Source organism: Microplitis demolitor, chromosome 6 (genome assembly GCF_026212275.2).
Source record: "Microplitis demolitor isolate Queensland-Clemson2020A chromosome 6, iyMicDemo2.1a, whole genome shotgun sequence".
Lineage (NCBI taxonomy): Eukaryota > Metazoa > Arthropoda > Insecta > Hymenoptera > Braconidae > Microplitis > Microplitis demolitor.
In genome coordinates, this window is record NC_068550.1 from 15239784 (window position 1) to 15263424 (window position 23641).

Below are 23641 nucleotides of genomic sequence, written 5' to 3' on the forward strand. Positions count from 1 at the left end.
TTGTGTAGTTTCAGACGGCAACAAGACGGGGAAAAATGGAAACCGCAAGGCTGAGGACGACGAAGACAATTCACATTGTCTCAATACCCCCCACTAAGCCAAGGTTACCCTTTTGAACCCTCGTCTAGGTTGTCTGAAAATATTGCGAGTAGATCGCCAGATATGCAAGTAAATTGCAAGATATGCAAGTAGATTGCCAGATATTCTTATACAATAGTTATATAAAAAAAATATGTACATTAAATTATTTACAGTGTTGCGAATTAATCGCCAGTAGTGCAAGTCAATTGCCAGTGTTGATTTGAATTTTAAAGTGCGAATATCGCCAGCTGTGCAAGTAGATTGCCAGTAAAAGAAAATAATGTTGAAAGCGATCGCAAGCCGTTAGGAGTATTGTGACTTAAATTCCAAGTCCCGCCACCCTAATCTCAATTCCACTTCGATCCTGGGACCTCGATCTGGATCAGGAAATCTTTACAACTTACGAACTAGAAAATAAAATATACAATAGTAATAAAAACATAATTTTAAATATTTGTTTTCCACAGTCTCTGGGCTGTAAAGAAAGAATAGTAATTTTTTCTACTACCAACTGCTACAGGACTCGAAGCTGTAATTGAAAATTGTTACAATTGGCAACAATAATAAAATGAATTAATGAGATGAGTATGAGATTATGTATATGTGTTTATTTAGATTTACAATCTAAATCGGTAACGTATAGTAGACAAAATAAAAATTTGTATTCTGGTTTCCTCGTCGCTCGCAGATGACTTCGATGGAAGCGCTCGATATCCTCTGGAGTGTACTATGTTGATATCCAATCTTTGTACCCCGGGTATCTGCGATTACAAAAGCTGCAGTGTGGGTCATACAATTGGCTTGGAATGCCACAGCCTTGACAACGTCCCCGAATGTAGTCCTTGTAATTTTTATCGTGTGGACGGAAGCACGTTGCCGTCGTCATTTGGTCTTGATAACATACGTGGCACATGTCAGGTCGCCATGGTAATTGACATTCGGCAATTTTGTGGTCTCGTTGCCGACAATTTTGACACGCATTGGAGATGAACAACGACTGGGCTTGAGTCGTTACCATCTGTGTCCATGATTCCCTCAATTCTGTATAACATATTCGAGGCTTGACAGTGACACAAATTTTCTCGATTGCTTTGCAGAAAGTTGTGTAATCCAGAAAGTGAACACCGTTATGGATTACAACTTGTGGTGTTGGGTCTGTTGCCGCTGCGATGGAGTTTGATGATGGAGCAGGTGGTAGGTCCGACAAAAATTGTTTGTAGGGGTCTGTAGGTTGCAATGGAACCTCATACCTTGGCGCTGGAGCTGTCTGCGAATACGGTAACGAATTGGCGAACGTTACCATCTGGATCTTGGTTTTGATGTCCTTAGGAATAGCTCCCGAAGCTCGTAGCGTCGAAACTTCCTTTTCAGATAGCTCTTGGCGAGCCATTCGCCGGACAAGCAGTGAAGATGGTGGAAATCTGGCGCCTTCCGGCGATGGACGTTGGTATGCACCATCGCGGATCTTGAGTCCTGGATTCGGACCGCAAGCAGAAGCTTGTTGAGCCAGTAATGGCAACACCGATTTGTTGTTTGGCGTAATACCGATGTCATACTCTACTTTGACTGGAGTAGAGGTTGTGGCTGAGGTCGTTTTTGTCTGACAGCTGATTTTGGTGACGGTCAGTTGTGTTTTCAGATTGATCTCCTGGAATTTCTTAGCAAATTCTTCTGGGCTTGGCAATTTGATGTCTGCGATCAATTTTTGGCTTCGCTGGACTTGCTCAGTTAACTGATCAAGTCGTGCCGTGAGGTTTGTTGTAATACTTGATTCTGGTTGCGGAGTGACTGGAGGCATTTTCAGATACTCTAATTGCGTTTTGAGTTCTGCGACTTGGTCAGTGTTGGTTTGAATGACGATTTGCAGGTCTTCTAGCTTCTCGTCGATGCGTTCCATCCACTGGATGTCGAATCTTGATGTCCCAGATGATATTGACGTGACAGCAGAACGGTGACTTATGGCCCGGTCAATGCGAGCGTGGAGCTTACTAAATTCATCCTTCATGAATTTAGTTAGAGTCTCGAACATTGCTGAAGTTGGTGTGGCTGTTGGACTCGACACGTAGAGTGCGGATGATGGACGACCAAAGTCGAGGCCAGTCGTAGTTTGCCATGGCGGCAACGCAAATCGGGGTCCAGTCGATGTCGCTGACCCAGTAGACCATGTTGGTGATGCTGCGACGGTTATTGTAATTACAGGTGCAGCCGGTGACGAAGTTGGTGTTTTCTTCTCGGTAACAGGGGGTAATTCAGCGGTGGATGTTGATGCAGTGAGTGATAATGAATCAGATGATGGTATGACTGTATGAGTTGATGATACTTCAGTATCAGACACCTCAGCCTCGGACTCATGAGATGAGGCTTCAGTATCTGATCCTGACTTGCCATGTATTTTTACTTTCATGATGAATGATTTGAAATATATCGAGAATAATCAGTTACGTCTCCGAGACCGTCTAGGGATTTTTAAATCATTGTAATAGTATGTGCCAATATCGTTACCGGCATTATCTTGTAATTCAACTACTAGAGGACTTAAAATTTTAGAGACAATCGCGGGTCCCGAATATTTTGGTGCTAGTTTAGCACTGTAACCGTCAACTTTTTTGCTTACTTTTTTATTTAGGTAATAAACTTGATCACCGATTTTTAAATCTATAGGAATATCAGAAAATTTTTATTCGTGTTGTTTCCGCGTGCGTTCCCTAGCTTTTAACATATTTTGCTCAACAAAATGTCTCAGTTCAACTGCACGTTCCATTCGGGCTTGCCAAACGGTAACGTCAGATACGTCTAGATTTTCAAAAGGATCGGTGTCATTAATTAGTCGTGCGTCACGTCCGTGATTTAGATAGAATGGAGAGACGCCTAAAGCAGTATGTACCGAGGTATTATACGCGAATTTTAAATCATCGATATGTTCATCCCAATCTTTTTGATTTTTACTTGTAAACGCGACAATCATAGGTTTAATTGTACGATTGCAGCGTTCAACGGGATTTGCGCAAGGGTGACCGATAAGAGTAGGTGTAAATTTGATATTAAATTGACTAATTAAATTAATTATATCTTTGTTTATGAATTCTTTGCCATTATCTGAGATAATTTGGCAAGGAGGACCCCAGTGATCAAATACAGACATCAAGTGATGTTTTATGATTTTTCCCGACTGTTGTTTCAGAGAAAAGATTTCAAGATAGCGCGTATAAAGATCTTCAATAACCAGAGCATATTGATTCCCCATAGTTGAACGGGTATATGGACCAATTGTGTCAATAGAAATAATAGACCAAGGCTGCGTTGGTGGTCTTGTTCCGATATATCATTGCGGTTTTGTCTGATCACTTTTAGTCATTATCCAAGTTTCGCAAGCTGAAACGTAAGATGAGACGTCTTTGAACATTCCTGGCCAGTAAAAATAATCTCATATCCGTTGATAAGTTTTGTCAATCCCAAGGTGACCCGATTGAGCTTCACAGTGTGATTTCTCGATAGCTGGACGAATTTCTGATTCAGTTAGAACGACTTTCCAAGGATTGAATTCACCAAGTATTTCCTTGACAGCTAGTGGACGGTAAAAATACAACTTATCGTTTTCATATTTCCATTTACGATAAATCTCTGGATGTATCTGAACAACTCGGACTTTCTCGTCATAACAAGCGGAATTTTGAGCAATTACACACAGTGATGACGGATTAGAATCTGAAGCAGTTGAATCAGCAGTCTCTGGTTCTTCGTATCGCCGCAAAAGTGCGTCTGGAGCTTCATTTTGTGTACCCAGATAATAAACAACTTCGATGTCATAAGCGGAAATGTCAATTGCCCACCTGGCCAATCGACCTGCAGGATCTTTTAGTGAGTGAAGCCGTTTTAATGCGGAATGATCAGTGTAGACCGTGACTGGTAATCCCTCGATGTTACCGCGTAATTTCCGTAAGGACCACACGACAGCAAGACATTCTTTTGCTGTTGTTGTGTAATTCATTTCGGCTTTATTTAACGGTCGACTTAAACAGATAATTAAATTTTCTCGATCGAATTCTGGATCATACTGAGTTGAAACAGAACCTAACCCCGTGTTGCTAGCATCAGTATATAGACGATAAGATAAGTCTGGACGTGGCAATGACAATGTTGCGGCCTTTAACAGGGCTTCTTTCGTTTCCTCAAAAGCTTTTTCTTCGACGTCTGTCCATTCCCATGGAACTCGAGTACTTGTTGATTTGTTCAAAGGACCTTGAACTTGTGCGACATTTTTAAGATGTTTATGGTACCAATTGACTAATCCATTAAATCTTCGCAGTTCCATGATGTCTATTATATTATATGACGTCTAATTCGATTAAGAAATTGTAAAGTCATATTCTATAGCATCTGAAGAATAGATTTCAATAATAATAAATATATATTTTATTTAAAACCGTAAGATGGACGGTGGAGTAAAGGTTCACCTATCATGGGAAATTGCCAATTTAGTTTCGATTTGGCAATCTTCCATGATGTCTATTATATTATATGACGTCTAATTCGATTAAGAAATTGTGAAGTCATATTCTATAGCATCTAAAGAATAGATTTCAATAATAATAAATATATATATTTTTTTTTTATTTATTTATTTATTTTTTTTTTTTTTCCTTACGGTTTGTAGGTCGTTTATAATTTTCAATTGGCTCCAATCGAGCTGGATCGGGTTTCAAACCATCTTTGTTAATAATGAAGCCCAAAAAGTGAACTTCAGAGCATCCAAAATGGCTCTTTTCTTCGTTCATTTTTATTCCAGCCCTACGGAATCCTTCAAAGACAGCTTGGAGAAGAATTTTATGCTCTTGTAAGTCATCACTAATTATTATCCAGTCGTCAAGATAGGCGAAAATTTTATTTTCTGCTTCAGTATATGGAAACTGAGTTTTTAATGAATCAATAATTTTTCGTCGTACCGTATCGGAAACTTCTTGGTACGTGCTTGGTGCATTTGTGAGACCGAATGGCATCCGAATCCATTCAAATAGCCCTCGTCCATCTACACAGAATGCTGTGTACTGACGGCTATTTGGCTCGACTAGAACATGATGAAAGGCATAGCTGACATCAAGTACCGAAATTACTTTAGCACCTTGAAGGCTTGACAGAATGCGGTGCATAATTGGTAATGGATAAGCGGATTTTTTCGTGACTTTATTTAGTGGCCGGTAATCGATGCACATGCACCAGGTATTGTTTTTCTTGGGTACCATTACTGGCGAACAGGCCCATGTACTATTTGAAGGCTGAATATAACCCTTCGCAAGCAATTCATCTACTCTGTCGTGCATCACTTTCATTACTGGTGGACTTCTACGGTATGGTTTAGTACGTACTGGAGTATCATCTGTCAATTCGATACGATGTTGAACTAAATGCGTTAAACCCAACTGGACTTGTTTATTTTTCTCAAATTCTTTTGCCAGAAATTTTTTAAGATCGTCGCGTTCAGCTAACGACAGTACATTTAATGATGCTTGATTTATGAACCCGGACCGAGAGAAAAATGAATGAGTGACGTTACTGTTATTTAATCTCCAAGTACTCTCCTTGAAATTTACTTGGATATCAGCTAGTTGCCAGAAATCAAGACCAAGAATTACTGGAGTAGACAATTGAGGTAAGACACTTAACCAAGTGATAATAGTATAACCATCAAGTTGAATTTTAAATGGGGCTCCACCACGGGTTTGCGTAGACTTGGAATTAGCCATAGTTACGCCATGAGTACTAGTGAGGTCAGGTGTGAGGTCTTGCAGTTGATATTCTTTGATTTGTTCGTACACAATCGCAGAAATATAACTGCGCTCACTTTCACTGTCCAGTAATGCTTCGAGCTCATATTTGCCGATAAATATATTGACAATCATGCGACTTACTGTCGACGGAGCTTTAAGACTGACTGAAGAAGTCATATGGCTGAGTTTATTATTATTACTGAGCATTGGCAGTAATGTACTCTGTTTATTGTCCGAATTCATTTGAATGGTAAATTTTGGAGCGTAAGCAATGTCTTTACTCAAATCGGATCGATACTCATCAATCTCTGAGTCATATAAAGGACTAGTGTCCTCCCTTAGATCACAGAGAGGAGTACTGTATGTCTCTGAGCCATTTCCAAGCTTTGTGACCGCTTGTCGTTGCCGTTCGTTTATTTCCAGGTCTAGTAGTGAATTTTTAATTGGAGATTTTAATCGATTTTTATGAATTTTATTTTTAGAATTACGCGACGGATTTATAGAATTTTTGATTTTGGATTTTAGAATTTTTACAGGATTTTTAGTTTTTGGTTTTTTAGTATTTCGGATTTGTTAAGAAGCTTCTGAACTTGTCTCCCAACTGGACTCTTCACTCACCAACTTGTCAGCAACTTGATCGAGAGGAGTTGAAAAATCAATTAAATCAGCGTCAGGATTTTCCGAGACATTACCAGCCAGTTTCGAAGTATCAGCAGCTATGGGATAGTTTAAAAAGAATTTTCCACGACTGATGATGAATTCAGGAGCATCAGGATTTAATTTGAGCATATTTGCTTTATCCTCAATATTTACAATAGGCAATTTTTCCGCAACGACCGCAGACAGGAGCTTTCGTTGCATTATTATTCGATGATACTGAGGTTGAATTAATAGGAGTTACTTTTCCCGGTGACGTATTTACCGTATGTTGATCTAGTTTTTCTAAAATAGTTTTCATCATAGACTCGAAATTATTTAATAAAGTAGAAGACTCAAAATCTACATTTTTACTAGATGGGTTGGACTGTGCTGGATTTTGAGGGTATTTAGAATTATGAAAATGTTTATTATTGTTAAAATTATCATTTCTATTAAAATGATTGTTTCTATTAAAATTATTATTTCTATTGAGATTATTATTTGCGAAGTTATTGTTAGGTGGTACAGCAGAAGGCTGTAAAGTCTCTATACTATTTGATTGATCTATTTCCGTACTTTTGATAGAATTTAGTGGACTACGGGTTTTGATTCTACTGTTATTTTCTTTACGATTTTTAAAATGAGGGTTCAGCGCATCAGCCGTTGACTGCCAGGCGCTGACCCGCGTCTACAATTCCGCGTAAGTCATAAAAGTCGTATCCAAAAATTTTTGTAGAAACTGAGGATTAAATCGCGAGGTTATAATTCGAATCTGCTTCATTTGCGGTAACGGATCTTCTAATTTTTCAAATTCGCTTTGCATTCGATTAATAAATGCAACGCCTGTCTCGTCGCTGCTTTGTTTAGCCGAATATATCCCCTGCAGCACCGACTCGTTTGTTTGCTGAACCTGCCAAATCTTAAAAAATTCTTTGAAGGCCACCCAGCTGTGAAATAAGCCTTCGTTTTAGTAATACTACTCGAGTACGTCGCCGCGAAGTATGTTGATTACTACTGCATGAAAATTTTCAAAAGAAATATCATTGCTGATCATCCGCTGCTCGATTATTTTTAAATATTTTCTGGCATCAATGTTAGAAGGACGATCATGAGACGGAAACGAGACATTCCAAGACTTAACAAGACGACTGAGATCGTACAACCGCATGGAGTTAGACCTACTCATATTTGAATTTCCCGCTGGAGCTGTGTAAGTGTTATGCCAGGTTGACGGCTGTGCATGTGGATATGCTTGTACTACTGGAGCTTGTGTGTGTATTTGTAACTGCAGGTACATTATTATTGCTTGGTGGATGAATGTATGTGTACGAGAGTGTCGGCTGAGTATTCACATGCACTGGTAGCGTATGAGCTGGTGGTGGGACCACTGAGTGCGCGTACGGTTCACGCGCAGGTAAGCCAGGCATGGCGAACTGCTGTCCGTTCGCTTGCGTTGCCGAAACGTGTGCATGTGGCTGTGGGATGACTTGGCGAGTAGAGACGGGGTTTGCTGCCTGTAACGTCACAGTGGCAGCAGGGAACAGCTCTCTCGGCATCCACATGCTTGATGCGTCTGGTTGAAAAGATGGGGGTGGCAATTGAGTACCTGGGGGTCGCAAAACCGTGCTCGATATACAAAGCAAGCGCTGACGTTCTGCCCGCAAAGCTTCGATTTCTGTCTGAAGGCCCGAAACTACATTTTGCAATACGGCAACGGAGGTCGTATTTTGGGACTCTGGAATTGGTGCAATTCCACTAACGTTGTGAGAGTGACCATTCACATTACCGCTCGAACTCGTAATACAAACATTATTATTATTATTACTGATAGATTGGTTTTGGGTACAAAGGGTACTATTATGTATTTCGTCGTTATGCGTAAGATCGACAAGATCATCCATTGCGCTTGATGCGGTGGGAAAATGAATAAGATTACCCGGATTGTTAACCGAGGTGACTGGGAGAGATGATTGTGGAATCGGCGTTCTTGGTAGCGTCATTTCGGCGGAAAAACTGTCTCAGTAAATTCTTTTCAAAATAATGATTTACAAAAGTTTATTATTAATAATTTTTTCTTAATCCAAACTGATAATAATCTTGTCGGATTATAAATAGATTTATTTAATCAGGAATTATTGTGATACGAGTCTTTCCAAAACTATAAAGATTATTTATTTATTAATAAATTAATAGTTTATTTAAGTTATTAAATTTCTTGATGATTAATAAATTTTTGTTTATTACTGTAATGACTTATTTTGGTTATTCAAATTTTCAATGACTCATAAAATTCTTATTTATTACTGCAAAGATTCTATTGATCATTTACTTAAGTGCTTAGTTTATTTTGAAAACAATTTTGTCGAGCAAAAGATATTTTATTTTAAACCGGAAATGAATATAGTAATCTATTGTGTTGTACAAAAAATAATAAATTTCTTTACTTAGAAAATATTCGAACCAAAGTTTTATTTTAACATTTTAAGTATTTATTTTTATTAGTTACTTTGGGTTGTCTTTTGTGCGTAAGCAGAGGATAATAAACTGTGAAGAGTAAATACTAGGGTCTCAAGTTACTACACGTGTAGCTAGTATACGCTCAAGGTCAGAATATAACGAAATATTTATGGAAGCGAAACCGACACACAATATAACAATGATAAATAATTTTTAAAATAAATAATTTATGATAAATTGATAATAATTGAAATAAATAAATTAAAGAAGTGTCATGTCCGCCGCTTAAATTTAAATTGATTATCCGGGATTTCTCCCTTTGGTAGCGATAAAAAAATTTAGACGAGCGATTTGGAGGTTGCGGACAACATTAAAGAATACGAGGAAGAGGTATCTTCCTATAATTTATTATTTATGGTGGATCTTTTACTTCGAAGTAAGAACCCAAACTTCTCCGAAGAGACTGGTGATCTTGTGTTGAACCAGTTATCTTATGAAAGAATAGAATTTAAATCTTTCACCTACCTTTCGATGTTTCTTTCTTTCTAGTCACGGCAGGTTAGATCCCTCCAGAACGTTGCAGCTCACTCAGCTTCCTCCTGTAGGATTTAGTTTGATGGCGTGGCTGGGGTTGTAGGATGTAAACTTATGTGCTACTCTCGAATGAAACTCGGAAAGCTAAACTTATGGTTTTTCGCTTCTTATTTCTGATTTAGCTACAATCCACTTATACACTGAATCCTTTACACAAATTTTTAACAATTGATATTTTGAGAATATTGATTATTCGGGGAAATTTTATAAGATTCTTATTTTATATTTAAATGCGTCCTTTTTATACACCCGAGAAGTGATTTCATGCGCAAAATAACTCAGACCGAAATGGAATCGCAAATACACGTGATTTGCGTCACTATTTCAATCAGACCGGAAGTTTCTATTAATCTGTGAGGATTTTTAATAGATAAAGAAGTCGATTATTGCTTTTTCAACGCCTAAGCGGAATCCTGCAATAATTGACTGCAAAAAGATGTCAATTTTAGAATGCCTTATTGATTTTTGAACGCCGAAGCGGATTCCTGCAATAAGGTTTAAATAGAAAATATTAAAGATCCTCTTATTGACTTTTCAACGCCTGGGGCGGAATCCGGCCATAAGAGTGCACGAAAGTTCGACGTTCGAATATTCGTGGACCGCAAGTTAGAAGAACCGACTAGCCAAGAACTATGGGTGCTCAGGCTTTTTATAAACTTTGATTTGGTGATTGATGGGGAATTTTTAATTATTGTCATTGGTGGACGGTGACGACAGTTTATTAATTGTTCGTTCAACTTATTGCAGTTATCCTCCAACTATTCTTTGTCGCATAAAAAAGAAAAGGTGGAAAAAGCAGACGCTGCGTTTTCGCGCGCTTTTGAAAAGAAGAGCTCTGTAATAATTATTTTAAATAATTATTAGAATTGAAAAAAAATTATTTGGACATAACAATCCCCCGGAAAGTAAGAGGGTTGCAAAACTCTCTTGCTTTCCTAAATATATGTCCCCTCTTTTACAAAGGCTCGCGATAACGGTTACAATTCTAAAAAGTCTTACAGCTAGGATATTATATAATTTTATAAAATGTATGAAAGATTAATTAAAAAAAAAAATTTTTTTCTGATCTTTCTTAATATATGTATTTATATATGTAAATCTCTAAATATATATACATAGCAAATACTTATGATATGATTTATATATTATTATATTATTTTATATAATTTTCCTCTAAAATCTATTATTTTCCCATCACCAAAATAATAACAATTTTAAACATTACGTAGGATATTTATCAAAAATTAGGATTATAAGCCTATTATGTAGTTTATCTCTCTACATGCATAGATGCATACCCATTTGTATATGTGTACGGATGACCTTGAGGCTGTAAAAAAAAAAGTACCGAAATAGACTGGAGAGAATAATTCATTTATGCTGTGCGAATCTGCATTTAGCCGACATCTAGCGATGTTTAATTGCGAATAGGTTTGCCGCGTCTGCATGCAGAATTTGATCTCTCGCTAACGTCTTATCTCAAGACGCATTCTGCTGACGCTCCTTGCGATTCATGAGTAGGAATACTCAGTGTAAAATTAACATTAAAGCCGGCAACTTCGGTAGCGAAAAAAATTTTTAAATTTTACAAAAAAAAAAAAAATGTACGTGACCCGACAAAATTACCGAGGTTTCTCCACATGGTTCCAACTGGTGAGGCACCGATTTCATTATGTTGTAAGTATTATTTTACCGTTTTACCTAAAAAAAAAAATTAATTACAGGGAAAAGGGAAGAAAATCATTTGTTTTTTTTGTTTTTCTAGGCGTTGTTGGAGATAGGCATGAGGGTGGATGTATTTACCAGGCCAATCAACCCCCTGGTGGGGATGCGGCTGCTATTGGATGTGAAGGAGCTCGTAGGGGTCACCACCTATTTCCGGGCCTCCTGGGCCATCACGCCTTCGAGAGTGCAATTGGTGGCTCCAAATATTGAGGATATCCGAAACCTGGCCACCAACCTCATCGAGACGACCGAGGACCTTATAAGGTAAGGAGCTAGTTTACATTTATTGGAAAGTGCTCTTTTTTTTTTTTTTTTTTTATGGTTTAATGGAATTTCGTTTTTTTTTTTTTTTTTTTTTTTTTTTTTTTTCAGAGCCGACCTGCCCGGAGCCCCCGACGAGCCCCTTGAATATCAGCCCTTTCCAATAGCGGGTTTAAAAGGCCTCAGTGGAGGAGGAAAAGATTTTAGTAGATAAACTTTCTGCAAAAAAAATTTCTTTTTTTTTCTTTAAAAATTTTTTTTTTTTTTTTTTTGTTTGTTTATAACTGTTCCTTTTGTATATATATAAAAAAAAAAAAATAAAATAGAACAAAAGCATAAAAATTGGTGGTATCTTTTTTCCTACTAGTAGTTCCCTTCCTTTTATTTTACCGCTTAACCCGCTCCCCCTTTTTTTTATATTTAATAATTTAATTAATAAATTTTTTTTTTTTTATCTGAGATTAAATTTTAATTTAAATTTTAGGATGTAAGTATAGGTTACGCTAAGGCGGTTTATCTGGTGTGCGTGGGAGTAAGCACGTGCGATGCCAGTCATCGAGAAAGAGATAGCGAGCGCTTGGCATATGGAGGGGCTTGTTAATCGGTCTCTTCTTTGCCCGCGTTCACCGCTCTCGCGGTAGCATAGCATCAATGGGATGTTGATTATCGACCGCCATATTGATCTCATCTTAGTAGATCCTAATCGGCAAGTGGCGCCATCTTACGGCAGCTAAAGGAACCATTTTCTCAAACAGCGTATTTCGTTGACAAAGTAGATTACTCGAATTTTACATGAATAATCATCCTGAAAAATGGATTCTAACGATAGTAATAAAATAGAATTATACCAAAATAGAGGATAATGGTCATGTATGGATGTGGAATGCATGGAGAGAGGTTCCTACAGGTTTTTTTCTTTTTAATATAGACGAAGGAATTACCTTCTTTGCTCTCTGGCAATACCCTAGATTTAAAAATTATTTATATTTCCCTGTTCAGCTTAGTATAATTTATAGTTGATTCTTTTCATTAACATGAATTTTTATGCTGATTTAGCAAGGTCATGTTAAATTTTATTTAATTTATTCTTTTTAAAGGAAAGAAGATATTTTGAGTATAGTGTTTTAGACGAGTTGTTCTTATAGCTGGTGGACGTTCGTTGCAATAGGAGGTAAGTTGGCTAATTTTTCTTGAAACCCATTTTCAAACTTTTTTTTTTTTTAAATGTGAAATTTTTGCTAATGTTTGGTTCAGTTCATGATCTGAATTTCGATAATTCTAGGATTTGTTGCTGAAAATGTGTTTTAATCGCCGACCTTTCGAGCTTGTCGATCCAGAATCGGATCCTTGACCGATCCCACTGGAGGACGTTCTCATCGAGGTACAAGCTCGATGGCACTTGGATTCGGATCCGATTTTTTTATTCGCGACCAACCAGTGTGAGATCGATTGGATCCATTCTGTGGCACCACCATCGCCCTCGCTACCCTATTAGAGGTGAACGGATTAATCTTGTATTTTTTTTTCTCTCTTTTTTTTTTATGTTTTAATTTGTTAACTTATGGATTTCAGTATATGGTGGTCAATTTGCACTTGCATTTTACTGACAATGCCGAGGTTCGTGACAGTTATTTATTGGAAGTTTTGAGAAATTTCCGGGACATTCGAGAAAACAGAAATAATTTGCGGTTGTTGAACTCCAGTTTAAGGGGTTCTTCTATCGTCTGGTTATTCAAAAGGCGTTAATGGTTGTAAAAACTTCCCCCCCCCCTTTTTTTTTTTTTTTGAAAGAAAAGAAGGTTTTGAATGGATTTGCAAAGGTTTAAATTTTATTTATTCATTTCTAAGGAGTTTCCCATAATATTTTTATTCTTTAACTTTATTTCTTTTATTGCTATAACTCTCTCACGGCTGACGCGTCTTATTACTGCTGACTAGCCATTTATGCGCTAAGTCAGTCATTCAGTCATTTGGTTTGAAGCTAGCATAATGTGTGTGTCTTTTGGTCAGAAGTACGACCTTGGGGATCCCATTTATTATTCTGTAAGAACCTATGTAGAATTTGCTTATATTAAAAGAATTTTTGCAATCTGGGACCCCAAAATTCATATTTGTGAGTGCTATTACTCGTGTGGTGTACGCAACAATCTGTTACACGTAAGTGTTTAAGTGTTAAGTCAAGGTCAATTGTGTTTATAACGTCATAATTCTATTTGTTTGTCCAATATTATCTAAGCTGTAGTTCTCTGCCCTACTACCCTGACCGGTTGAAGCGTGAGCTTTTCCTGGCCTGGAGTAAACATCTTTGGAGGGAAAAGGACGAGGATTTAGATGATTGGGTACCAATTTCTTGGCTCTTTGAGGAGGACGGGAAAGATGAGCCAGAGGGGGGAAATTTCGAGGAATTTGACTAAAACGGTGCAATGTGATCATCACCAGCGTTGCTGGGTGAATCAGGAGACGTTATCGCTCTCGAGTCACTTTTAGCTGTCAATTTTCTCTTTTCAATAAAGAGGAAATAAGCTTGAAGATCGTTTGTTTCTTCTTTTAACCCAGAACCTTCCCATCTTTTTTTTTTTTAATAACCATGTACAATTTTGGATATAAATAATTTGCGAGTGTAAACGGAGAGAAAGAGCGGTTTTAAATTTTTTTTCTTTTATTTCTTTTAAATTTTTTATTATTATTATTATTAAATGGCGCAATTCGCCAGGTAAGTTAATTAAAATTTTTAAGGAACATGTGACCATTATGAGGTGAGTAACATCCTGATGTTTGTTTTTGAGAAAAAAAATTTTTTTTTCTATTTATTGCTCCCATTTCTTTTTATTATAGGAGGTAAAATAGGAGTAATAAGAAGGTTTTCCTGGAGCTGAATTTTAAGAAGGCGAATTTTAGTGGAGAATGGTGTTTCCTTAGGAGTTGTGTCAACGGCTGTAAGAAGCGGCTGTTAATAATGTTCAGAGTTGCGCATGCGCTGTGAGAGGTGAGCACTTGTCTCTTAGTTAGATTTTTAAAAATAATTTCGTTAGTTTTGGCGGGAATTACCAATTCTCCTGTTTTCTCAAATGTCCAGGTGACTTAAATATTTGTTATACTTTGAATGAATTTCGAATTTAGATATATGATTTTTCGAAACTTAATCTTATAAATTTAGATTCTAAACATTTCCCTAATCAGAATATAGTAATATAATTTTTCCTCGAAATGTTATGCCGGTAAAATAGGAATCCTCTTTCATGACGACGTAAAGTGTCGGTAAATGCATAAGAATTTGTAAAGTTACAAAAAGGCCCAAAAATTAATTAGGAGTCTGGATTTTAAGTACTTTAAAAGAGGATTTCTATTTTTCCGTGAAATTTTGATTTGACTTATACATTATTCTTATCTTGTTTAGGATAATTATATCGGAGCGTTGAAATCTGAGAGGCGAAGACCTCTCGTGGTACGAGTTGGAGTCGCTGATTTACTTGCAGAGAAGACGACACGACTTGAACGAGCTGATGGAGGGATCCTGAGGGTTTCCTAGAGCTCGATGACTTCTGGTTGGTCCTTGATTTGGACAGACCTTAATTTGGAGTCTGAGGTACGTCTGGCTTCTTTTACTGTTTTGGGATGTACCTCGCCTGGCTGCTTGTTTTTCTTGTAGGTGAAGCAACGTTTCTTGCTTGAGCATACACAACATTTGAAGAGTACTGGAACGACGAGGATAACACCCAGGACAGCTAGGATGGACATGTTTCCCACCGTCATCGTTCGGTGGATATCGTCTTCCTGATGGTGTAACGATATTTCAGACATTCTATTTTCCGTTTCTTCCAATCCTGCTCCCCAGGGTTGGAATTTGTCTATTGTTTTTAACGGATCGACGTTTTTCTTGAAGAGAAATCAGATATTTTGGGTTCAGCTGTTAAGTTCGTCGATAGCGTTTCCTAGGTTAAGTTTAACCTTGGCAAGGTGATGTTCAGCTGAGTGATCTCTTCATCTGTGCTTTTGATTATATATTTTTCGCTTCTAAATTCGCATCTACCGATAACATGGACCATTCCTGTTCCGGTGATGTGATATTCTTTCTCGACTGGACTTAAGCACTTGAAAATTAATTTTTCTTCCTTACAAGTCGAATACGCACAAGAATTGGGTTGATTGCGCTTGATCCAAGTGGTTTTACATCCTGGGATGATGCGGACATTGCACGTTCTGGAGATATCGTCAGTTGACTTCAGAAGCAGCTTCATTTCGCAGTCTACTTCTTCTTGGACTTCCGCAGACTGGAATGGTATGTCGGGACGACAAGACAAATCGTCCCCGATAGATTTGCAATTGTTGATATATTCAGAATCTGCTAGGTAGAATCTCCTCAAGCCTGGATCAGTAACTAGGAACCTTTTTGATGGTAGTATCGTCAGTGTTTAAATCTTTCCATTGAGATTTTCTGGCTTTGGCAGTGGTCTCATTCCGTATGACAATAACGGAATTTTATGGAACAAGGGTAAGGTTACGATAATAAGTAGGTAACCTTTCGCCCTTGCTACCTTTACTGTAGACACAGCTGACAAGTTTGAAATATCCATTCGGTCAATTGGTTGAGATGGATTTAAATCCGGATGCTTCTTCATGATGTCAACGGTTGCTCGGTAGAGTTGTCTTGGTGATATAGCTTGTGGGAAAAGTCGCCCGGCCTTGGCTTCCTCTATAATGGTTTAAGCTTCCTTCGGGACTCGAAGATGGTTACTGGCGATCTCCTTTCGTTTATCCCCTAGCATCATGACATTCATCGAATATGCGAGTTTACCCGAGGAATTATTGGTGGAATTCATAAAGTTCGTGGTAGCATCTGCGAGATTATTTAGATTGGACTCCATTTGCGCCTCGCTTTGGAAAATAGTATTAATCTCACTCCTGACAAGATGAGTGGCGTTCTGTACTAGGTGCAACATCTCTGCATTGTCTTGATAAAATTTGTTGATCTCCTTGGTGATATGTTCTTTGTCTTTATAGTCTATGGTTCCAAACAGTTCTCGGGCGATTGTGCCAACAAACCCGAACCATGGAGCTCGTTGATTACGGTCAAACGGCGGAGTTTTGAATGTTGTTTCTTCAAGGAGCTGGTCCAAACGGCTTTTAGCTTGGTTGATGGAGGTTTGTATTTCCGATATCAGGTCCATCTTCAGATATTGCATGATGGACCCAGAGTCGATAATTTTGGTACAACCTAGCATGGTCGAGTGGAGATGGTCCCACTCAAAGGGATACATATCGACCAATCCTCAGGCGTTAATGGGAGATATGATGCACCAGTTTTCTTTTACCAGGAGAATCTTCTTAAGCGGGTCATACAGTAGACCCGGGTTGTCTGCCATGGGCTGGATGGTCAGGTCGTCCTTGGATTGAACCCCTTGGATGATGATGACCAGGAATATCAATAATTGTCTCATGATGGTGAGAGATTTGAGGATCTGAAACAGAGAACTTTATAAAGGTTTGGCCTTATGGTCAAAAGCAGGTTTAGTTTTATTAGGGTTTACCAATTTGCGGTTCCCTTTGTCGTTCAGGTAGATTAGACTCCCAAATTCGTTAATTTCGACAATTTCATAGGGCCCGGTATAATAAACATCGAGTTTATTTTTCCGTGGTTCCTTTAGAACATAAATAAAGTCGCCTACCTTGAAGGTTTGGGCGTGTATGTGTCGATCGTAACGAATTTTGGAATCTTGTTTTGCCTTATTGAGACAATCAGCAGCGATTTCTCTGACTTCTGACAGTCTACTCATAAGATCGGCGAGATAGTCGGAATAAGTTTCGATTCTGGAGTAATCGGGGAACTGGGTTGGTAACCGAGCTCTTCGACCAAACATCAGCTCGAATGGGGTGGATTTGGTTGAAGTATGCACATTGGTATTGTAACTCAACGCCGCAAGACTCACATATCGATCCCAGTCCGGATACTTATCAGAGATTACTCTTAAGAAATCTATCAGCGGTTGATGGCTCCTTTCTAGAGAACCATTTGATTGGGGATAATAACCCGAAGTCGTTAATCTTTGGATTTTTAGGGCTTTCGCAAGTTGTTGTATTATTTTAGAGGTGAACGAAGTACCTTTATCAGAGAGGATGACTCTCGGACAACCATAATAGCACATATAACGATCTACAAGGGCTTCTGCCACTGTTGTCGATCAGATATCAGGTATCGGAATTGCTGTTACGGCTTTCGAAAAATTATCCTGAATAGTCAATATGTGGACATTACCACTCCTAGTCATAGGAAGTGGTCCCGCGGTATCAATAGAGATTTTCTCGAAGGGTTCGAAGGGAGTATCGGTTATCATCATTGGTTGTTTTGTTTTGATTCGGGTGAGTTTATTCTTCTGACAGATTTCGCATTTCCGGATGTATCTATAGATTCTCTCCTTCATGCCTGGCCAGTAGAATCTCTCTCGAACTCGCCAATAAGTTTTCACGACACCTTTGTGGCCCGCAATAGGGCTGCAGTGGTTCTCTTCAATGATTTTATCGCGTAACTCTTCGGTAGGAACTTCTATATTTCCTTCGCAAAGTGTTACCTCAATAGGACAGTCGCCCAATTCTTGTATGAGATAAGGCTTAATATTTATATTATCTAATTCGTCCACTTGTTTCGCCATGCGGAATGTATAGATTTCGTGTTTGAACATGGACACTCTTAAATTTCGTAATCCTTCAATTAAATTATTTAAATCGATTTTCTCGAAATGATTTTTCTTGACAAAGACCGTGAAGATAAAGCACTGACCCAATTTTGTGATTAACACATCACCCATCTTTGATTTGGCTGTCTTCAGATCTTCCTGATTGATGAAAGTGAGATCTCTTAACAATCGAGAAACTGGTTTTACCAATTCACAATCCAGGGACAGGAAATGTACCATGTGATCTCTCACATAAGTAATTCCATCTCGACTGTCCTTAAATTTAATTCGATTTTCAGGTAGTTTCCGAGGTCTATCAGACTCACAGCTCGAGAAAGACGAAACTTCCGGTGGTGAATAGCGTTGATCACTCAGATCCTCCGCTATATCGGAGGAAGAGGGATCAAATACGTACCACGGAGCTTGATTCGGAAGTTTAGGAGGTAAATTTACATTCATTTCCGGCTCATCCCCCAGTTGTTCGTCAACAACTTCCGGTAGAGTCGTGTGGAGAGTATCAGATTCATTTACCTGAGCATTTCCGTCGTCTTGTTCTCGGTGTACTTCCACTTGAATCACTGTGGTTTCATCAGATTGGCTGGCATCTGATTGGCCTGATTGGGAAGATCTCTCCGCTATGGATTGACTGGAGATGTATTGTCATCAGAACTTCCGGTGTCCTTCCAATAAAAGCTTTTTGTATGATCGTCATAGTCAAGTTCCTTGCAATTTGCCTGCGCGGCTTTCAGTACCGTGTTCTTCCACATAGGAGTCGAAGGACTTCTACCTGCGGTGAGGTATTTCTCTCGAATCTCGTCAGCTCGCGGTGTCTGTGGAGTTACAGGGGTTATTTCCACTTGGAATTCCGGTTCAGAGCAGCTGACTTCACTTGAATCTTCATTTTCTTCTATATCTTGATTTTCACGAAGGAATTCCTCTTCTCCTTTTTCGTCGGACTCATTCAAGTCTTCAGATTCGTCGTGTTCGTCTGATAAGTAGCCCTGTTCAAGATATTTCCTAACTTCCTTGGCCACTTGAGGGCTGACTACAGGCAGTGGATTGTAATAATTTTCTGGACGAACAGTACGATCCGCTTCTTCATCTGAAACGTTAATTGCACGTTTTTCTAGGGCTTTATTGAAGCATTCAAATGATTTTCTCAAATCTTCGCGCATTTGCTGTCGATTTATCGCTACAGGAGTATTTTCATCTCCCTGATCACTGGAACTTTTCTCCAATTCGTTGAGCAGATATTCTTCATTCATGAGTCGGACTGCTTCTTCTTCTTCTTCTTCATCGGTTTCTTCTAGTTCTAGGCCGGGCTCTGGCCCAATCTCCACTTCCGGGTTGACTGGAGCCTGAGGTGCTGAGGATGGTCCTGGTTGGTTTATCTCGAAAACGTCATCTTCGATACTCTCTGAGACGTCAGGTTCGGTCGTACTTATTTCACAATAGTTTACCTTTTTCCGGTTTTGTTTCCGTTCCGTAGCCTGTCTCATTCGTAGTCGGGATGCAATTGTATCACAAGGTTGTGGAGTGCTGTTAACCCGAGGTTTGTTTTTACTCCCAGGTTTTCTTCCTCGTTTTACAGCTGCTATGGCTTCTTCGTCGGGGCAAGAAGTTTTCCTGAGTGGGAGCATCACTGCTTCCTCGACCGAATTTTGGGTTGAAGCCATTTCTTCTTGAGATCTACCTTCAGGATTGTAGGACAACCCTTCGGCATATTGTTCTGAGATTTTATGTCGAATTATAACCGAAAATTTGTATTCACTTAGTTTGGATCTCCATTTAATTCGTCGTTCGGTGAAAGTTTGGCTGTCTTTCAACCAAGACATACAAAGGCTGCTTGTATACAAGGTGAAAGGCTTACCATAAAGGTAAGGCCGAAATTGTTGCACCGCGTACAAGACTGCCAATCACTCTTTTTCATTGTGTGTGTATCTTGTCTCGGCCTCTTGCAAGACTCGGGACGTACAGGAGACAATTTTCTTAATATTTTCGTCGGGGTTTCCAGGCGTACGATCTTCGCTCTCCAGTTCTTGGCTCAAGATGCCTGAAATACTGACATCAGAGGAGCTGGTTGCCAATATGAAAGGTCGATTGAAGTTCGGATAGGCAAGGAATGAATTTTCGCACAATGCGTTCTTAATATCCTCGAAAGCCCTTTGCGAATCAACCGACCAGACGAACGGTTTAGTTTTCCTGGTAAGGTCAGTGATCGGTTTTGCTCTTTCAGCGAAATTTTCAATGAATCGTCGGTAGTAATTTCCTAATCCCATACATTTTTGCGCTTCTGTATGATTACGGGGGTGCGAAGCGTTTTTAAGGGATGAAATTTTCTTTGGGTCGGGTTTCACACCATCTTTAGTGATAATGTGACCCAAATATTCCACCTCGGGGCAGAGAAATTTGCATTTCTCGGGCTGAAGAGTTAGCCCAGCCTCTCGAAGGCGGTAGAAAAGTCTTTGGACCCATACCTCATGTTCTTCAAGTGAAGATGCATAACTTACGAAGTCGTCGAGATAGATGAATAGTTCAGTACCTTTTAAACCACTCAATGTGGAGTCCATCATACGTTGAAAAATTGCTGGAACACACTCATGCCCAAACGGCCTACAGCAATATTCCCAATGACCGTCAGGGGTGGAAAACGCCGTTTTTTCAGCGTCTCTAGAGTCCATTGGTACTTGGTGGAACCCACTGGCAAGGTCAAATACACTGAAGTACTTGGCCCCGCCGAGTTGGTCTAAAATATCGATTATGAGTGGGAGGGGGTAAGCATCCCCAATGGTTAACATATTTTGATTTTGGAAATCGATAACCATTTTCTACTTTTTATTCCCTTGAGGATTAGATTTCTTAGGGACAATCCATAAAGGAGAATTATACGGAGATTTTGATTTTCGAATAATTTCTTGCTTAAGTAGGTTATCCACTTGCTTCTTGATTTCATCGCAGTGTTCTTGAGGAAACCGACATTGCTTGATTCGGACAGGTTTGTCACTCGTGGTTTCGATTTTGCAGGTGAACTTTTTAGAACGTCCCAGGCGATCACCAGGGAGATGAAATATGTCATGATTTTTCTGAATAAGTCGAAAAATTTGCTTCCTTTCAGTGCGACTGAGATGATTGGTAGGAATCTTATCAAAGATTGCTTGGATACGATCTCGCCTAGAGAGTGAGTGGATTTTGGATGGGGTTTCCGCTATATCGGAAAATTCGTCAGATGGATCAAGATGATCAAATTCGAATACCTCAAGCACTTGAGGTTCGATTTCGATTTCTGCTGGATCTGATGTGGTATCGATGACCATACACATCGCTTGATCGTCGTCAACTGAGACAACGGCTTCGATCATTAAGAGTCCCTCTTTAAGAGGAATCTTACGGAGGTAGCCTCGTTCGATCTCAGGATTTACAACAGGTACCGACACGGACATTCGCATACGGGGTGGAATTACGTATGAACGGGATGGTTTTATTCCGAGACTGAAAGATAAAGGTCGGGAAGGTCGAGATGATAAATTCAGAGATTGATGATGGAATGAAATCTCCGCTTGTTCATTTTTCAGGAAGTTGTTGCCCAAAATTCCGACACCATGGGAGGGTAAATTCCCATCACAAACATGGAATCGGATTTTTGAACCCAAAACCTTTAATTCTACAGTATTAATTGTTTCCATGGACCGTCTATTCAAACCACGGAGTTGCATCGTACTACCACGATCCACTCTAATTTCGGGTTTAAGAGCGGAAGAATTTATCAAACACACATCCCCCCCTGTATCTATGAGGAAGCATTGTAATTCTCCATGAAGTGAATTACATGAGTTGAAAATTTTTGGCCCTGTCCCTAGGGACAGGATATATCTCACATCAAGGTCATTATCCATTGAAAAAGGGATAGGACGAGTAGGTCTATTTTTGAGGACCAGCGTATTCCAATAAAAGGAAATGCCAGCTCGTTCTTTGATGAAAAATTCATTTCCAAGGATGCCCAGATAACCACCTGGTGGTCTAGGTACAACCTGGAAACAAACATCTACGTCAAAAATCTTGAGGGTCACAGTTCCAATTATTGGCATACTATCGGTTTCTATGCCGCCTACGACAACACCATTTTCAGGGTAAAAGGTGGTATCATCCCCCAGAGCATCGATGCAAAGGAGATTCAGGTCGGAACCTGTATCCAACAGAACTTCACACCCGTCCTGGAAGAGGTCTGGAGATGTGATCCAGACTCGTGGACCCTTACTGATGACTAGTGTAAGGGTTTCGAACGTTGAAGAATTCTGAACTCCCTCACCGTCTGAGTTTTCTGATGAGGGTTCGTAGGTCGGCGAGACTCTCGGGGCATACTCGCAGTCGCCTCGGTCTGTCGAGCGCCCGTTGAGTTTAAATGTTCATCGTTGTGTTTTGAGGAGGCAGATTTACTTGCCTCGCGATGAGGACAGGAAGGACAATTACAGCAAGGAGCCTCTAGTTTCAGATGTTCGAGTTTTTCTGTGTCAATGTCTGCAGAGTCGAAGGTCACAACCTTTTTCTTCATTGAAGAGGGTTCTTCAGTTCGCGAATGTGATGAACTTTTCTTTAACGTTCGTGACGTCGAGTCTTCATCGTAGGTCCGTCCACGTCCCCCTTTACTCGAGGTGTAAGTGTACGTTCGGTAATCAGCTGACGCTGAGCTGTGGTCAGAGTCCACACTGTCTTCGCTGTCTGTAGCGTATTTGCTCGGTCTGCAATGCTTTTTAGAGTAAGAGAACGTTTGTTATCTGGTTTCTCTATGGTCGTCGTAATCGTCGTAATCCTTGCGAGGTCTCTGATAGTCGTCTTCCGAGTAACGTCTGTTATAGTCTCGGTCATAGCCTCTGTCCCTCTGAAACTGACATTGATAGTCGTTAGATTCGCGTTTACGCCTTGGTCGTATGCATTCGCGAGTTCTTTCCTCTTTCACCGCTTTATAAATATCTTTGAGCTTCTTTGGATCTTTTAGACTCGCAAGACATTTTGGGAGGTCAGGCAAAGCGAAATAGAGAGTATCGAATGCAACCTTTTCTTGTTGCGACATAATGGCTTCCCGATTCTCCTCTGGTAACACGGCTTCTAGGCCTCTGATCATTTTGCGCAACCTGAAAAAGAAATCTTCGATGGTTTCGCTTACTCTCGGGCTAGCTGAAGCTAGACATTTGTGCCAAACAAGAGCTGGATCGCCGTCTCGATACCTTCCTCCCAGTATCTCGAGAAGTTCTACGACGCTATGAATCGGAGTGTATTCGATTTGATCTCTAGCACGACCAGAAATTCTTTTTACGATTTTTTCAACGAACATGTCCTGATGTTCCGGGATGATGCAAGGTAACCAACTCCGTACGATTGCGTCAAATTCCTTGAAATCTTGTTCGCAAATTGGACCTCCTCCGTTAAATTTAGGGAGCTCTCGATACAGCT